General features: G+C 53.5%; 1 pseudogene; it reads left to right on the top strand.

Moving 5' to 3' along the window:
* The first annotated feature begins 4286 nt into the window (after positions 1–4286).
* LOC120104953 lies at positions 4287–4384 on the top strand (annotated as a pseudogene).
* The last annotated feature ends 326 nt before the right edge of the window (positions 4385–4710 follow it).

Raw genomic sequence — 4710 nt, 5'->3', positions numbered from 1 at the left:
AGTTTGCCATAGTGAGGGAGATCACCATGGCGTCATCGTGGGGAGTCTGAACCCCCTTTACATCCTCATCAGAAAAGGTGATTACATTGCCGACCCTCTGCCTCTTTACGACGGCCGTCCCTGACGCTTCCGTCGAGCCCCCTGCGTTCCTCACGGGCCGAGAGCAGCCCCCGGTGATAGTGTGGATCACGCCCGCAACGGGTCGATTCTGCTCCCGAGGCTCCGGAGGAGCCGGGTCGGCCGGACGCGGGTCTGCGGGGGGACGTCGGTCGCTCACATACCGACCGAGACGCCCCCGACGGATAAGAGCCTCGATCTCGTCCCGAAGCTGGAAGCAGTCCTCTGTGTCGTGGCCGTGGTCTCGGTGGTACTCACAGTACGCCCGAGAGGGCCTCTTTCCAGGGATCCTTCGTATCTGTCTCGGGGCCGGGAGGTCCTCCCGCCCCTTGATCTCCATAAGGATCTGGGCCCGGGGAGTTAGGAGAGGGGTGTACTGGTTGAAACGTCGGGGCGGAGAACGAGGGCGTGGGGCGCCGTGGTTCTTCGCCGGCGACGGGCTTCTGCGCCGACGCTGGGGCGTCGGGCTCCTCCTCTGGCGTGCCTCTTTCCGCCTTTTCTTCCCAAGCTTTTGTGGGGTCTCGGCGGCCTCCTTGCTCCGGTGGGCGGCCGCCTCCTCGGCGTCCGCATACTGGTTCGCCCGGGACAACAGCTCTGGGAAGCTCCGCGGCAGGCGTTTGTCCAGGGAGAAGGTGAGTCTGCCCTTCCGGAAGCCATGCTTCAGGGCTGAAAGAGCTACCTCCTGACTCAGGTTTCGGACCTCCAGCGTAGCCCTGTTGAAGCGGGTAAGATAATCCCGCAGGCTTTCTCCCTCGTTTTGCCGGACATCAAAGAGGGAGTCGGAGACCAGTCGCCGCCGGCTACTGACGGCGAAATGAGTGATGAAGAGGCGAGTGAACTGGTCGAAGGACCGGATTGAGTCAGCCTCCAGCCCGGCGAACCATGCCCTCGCCGGGCCACGGAGGGTTGCCGGAAAAGCCTTGCAGAGAAGGGGATCTGATGCTCCGTGGAGGAGCATAAGGGTCCTGAAACTCTCGACGTGATCCCGCGGGTCCGCCGCCCCGTCATAGGGCTCGATCGCCGGCATTTTGAACCCCGGCGGATTCGGGGTCCGCAGGATCCTCGAGGCGAGCGCCGGCTGGGAGGAGATCTCTAAGTCGGCGAAGGGATCTTTGGAATGGCCCTTCAGGACCTGGAGTTGTCGGTGGAGATCGTCCACCCGCCGGTCCAGGGAACGCGGCCGGTGGGTGGGAGACAAGGAGCGGCGAGAGGGGGACCGACTGGAGCGCGGGTTCCTCGAGGACTGGGGGGTCTGGGAACGCGCCCGGGCCCGCCTCTCGTACCCCGCGCAGCTCCGGTGGGAAGGTCCTGGCAGAATGGAGCATGCTCGAGAATCCTCCTCGCGTCGGCGCTCCTCCCCATGGGAGAGGAAGGAACGCGGGTTGAGGAGGACAGGCGAACGCTCAGGCAGCGGCGGCTCCTGAGCCTGCTGCGGCGCCCGGGACATCGCACCCTGCAGATTCTGCACCGCCTCCGCGAGGGTGCGAACCTGCTGGGTTAGCTGGTCGAACTGGGCGGCTTCGACCATCTGAATGGGCGGTGGGGCGGTGGAGTGTTGCTGAGAGCGTGTTGGGGATGCAGCGGCCTCCCGGCCAGTGGCGCGAGAGGCCCGCGACCGGAAGCATTGGAAGCTCCACGACCACCTCGCCGTGCCATTACGATCGCTCTGAGATCCGGCCCTTCCTCTAGCGCCAACTGTTGCTGGTGGTCCAAACCGAGAACGATTGGCACAGCGGTGTGAACGGGGTTCCCTTGGAGTTGGGTTGATTGCGCTCCACCTTCCACCGGGAAACCTGCAGGCAAGCCTCGCACCACCACTGGGGTAGTGGGGGCCCTCCGATGATCAAGTCAGAGGAGATTGAAGGAGAAGGAGAGATAGTAGTAACGGATAAGAGAATACTCTGGAAAACCTTTGCTTATCCTCCCCCTTCCCCCCCCAGCCTCATATATATCAGGCTGGGGGATTCGTCATCGTGTGGCACGATGGGGCTGCCACTGACATGGCCGTTACAGGGCGTCGTGGGGCAGCGCTGGGTACGGCCCTGGCAGGGCATAGTGGAGCTCCGCTTTGTACGGCTGTTACAGGGGATCGTGGGGCAGCGCCGGATACGGCCGTTGCAGGGAGTAGTGGAGCAGGGGGCCGCGGCGTGCCTCAGAGGAACAGTCTGTTGTTGTCGAGAGATTGCCGACTCGGGGTCGGATGACTGGATCAGGGGGCAGCCGACTCGGGGTCGGATTGCTGGATCAAGGGGCAGCCGACTCGGGGTCGGGCTGCGGAGCCGAAGATATCCGACTCGGGGTCGGATTGCTGGATCAAGGGGCAGCCGACTCGGGGTCGGGCTGCGGAGCCGAAGATATCCGACTCGGGGTCGGATTGCTGGATCAAGGGGCAGCCGACTCGGGGTCGGGCTGCGGAGCCGAAGATATCCGACTCGGGGTCGGATTGCTGGATCAAGGGACTGCCGTAGTCTTCCTGGGCGCGCGTGCCGGTCACGTGGGGCATGGTGGCTAAATTCCCCCGTAACACAACCCATTCAACTTCTTTACTTTCTTCATGATCACTGGGTTGTTTACCTATACTAAAGACGTTCAGTTCCAAGGTCATATTTCCAAAAGAAAGCTTCATGACACCATTCCTACAATTGATCAATGCATTAGAAGTTGCAATGAATGGGCGTCCTAAGATGACCGAAATCTGAGATGGTGAATTGGAAGCCGGATGTGTGTCCAGTACGATAAAATCAACAGGAAAATAGAACTTGTCTACTTGGACCAACACATCTTCGATAATCCCTCTAGGGACCTTCACTGACCTGTCAGCTAATTGTAAGGTCACAGTTGTTGGCTTTAACTCACCCAACCCGAGTTGCTCATATACCGTATATGGCAACAAGTTCACACTCGCTCCTAAATCTAGCAATGCTCGCTCAATCCTAAAATTGCCAATGATGCACGAGATAATTGGGCAACCTGGATCCTTATATTTAGGAAGAATGTTATGCTGTAAAATTGCACTCACATTTTCAGCCAGAAATGCCTTCTTCTTGACATTTAAACGACGCTTGACAGTGCACAAATCTTTTAAAAATTTTGCATAGGAGGGCACTTGTTTGATTGCATCAAGAAGAGGAACATTGATTTTTACTTGCTTAAAAAGCTCAAGAATTTCAGAGTTTGGTTCAAGCTTTTGCAAGGGCTTTAATCTTTGTGGAAATGGTGCAGGAAAAGGACATTCAATTTTTTCAGTAGATGTTGGTGCTTCAATTTCTTCATTATCCTTTTCTTTTGTCTTGGGAGGGTCAGAATCAGGTATGACTTGTGTTTGTTCTGGATCTGGTCGGTCAATAATCTTTCCACTTCGCAAAGTTATTATACTCTTTGCTTGCTCTTTATGCAAAGTTGAAGATGATGCACTACTACCGCCATAGACTTGAGGATTAGGTTGTGGTTGAGCTGGTAGCTTACCTTTCTCTTGAGCACTTAAAACAGTGGTCAGCGTTGTCAGTTGATTTCTTAATTCATCATTGATTTTGGCTTGACCTTGCATGAAAGATTGCAAAGTTTCTTCGAGACTGGATTTTTGAGGGGGTGGGTGTGCATAATGAGGTTGCGGAGGTGGAGGAGTTGGGTTATATACTTGTTGAGGTTGGTCATTCCTCCACCTGAAATTTGGATGGTTCTTCCATCCAGGGTTGTAAGTACCCGAAAAAGGATTATTGAAAGATTTTTGATAGGTATTCATAACATTGGCCTGATCGTGCAAGACTTCCTTGAATGCGGGTATTGTGGGGCAATCAGTGATGAGATGGCCAGGCATCTCGCAAATCCTACAACACTCGCTGTTATGTTCTACGGTCTTGACGGGTTCAATCCTTCTAAGTTCAATTTCCTCTACCTTCCTAGTAAGGGCTGCCATTTTAGCTTGAATATCATCCTGAGTATTAAGGTTGTAAAGGCCCCCGTGTGGAATGCTAGTAGGCTTAGGCAAAGGTTTATTCACTCTATCCCCTGTATCCCATAATTGTGCAGTCTCTGCAAGAGAGTCTAAATAGTCCCATGCCTCATCGGGTTGCTTTTCCAGAAATAGACCATTGCACATAGTCTCTATAAATTGTTTCAACTGTGGGGACAACCCTTCGTAAAAGAAACTAATGGTTCTCCATGTTTCAAACCCATGATGAGGACAAGAGAGAAGCAAATCTTTAAATCTCTCCCAGCATTCATAAAATGTTTCATGGTCTTTTTGCTGGAAATTACTAATGTGCCTTTTCAAAAAGTTAGTCCTTTGTGCGGGAAAGAATTTTTTCAAGAATTCTCTTTGCATATCATGCCATGTTCCTAACGATCTTGGTCTCAAGGAGTTCAGCCATGTTTTGGCTTTATCCTTCAAGGAAAAAGGAAACAAGGTTAATTTAAGGACATCTTCTGATACATTTGGCACTCTAAATGTGATACTAATTTCCTCAAAATCCTTAAGATGAAGATAAGGGTTCTCGGATTCCATTCCATGATACTTTGGCAGCAATTGAATTACTCCTGGTTTGATTTCAAAGTGTCCTACATTTTCAGGAATAATCATGCATGAAGGTTAAC

This window comes from Phoenix dactylifera, unplaced genomic scaffold, assembly GCF_009389715.1.
Source record: "Phoenix dactylifera cultivar Barhee BC4 unplaced genomic scaffold, palm_55x_up_171113_PBpolish2nd_filt_p 000146F, whole genome shotgun sequence".
Lineage (NCBI taxonomy): Eukaryota > Viridiplantae > Streptophyta > Magnoliopsida > Arecales > Arecaceae > Phoenix > Phoenix dactylifera.
This window is presented reverse-complemented; position numbering and strand designations above follow the sequence as displayed.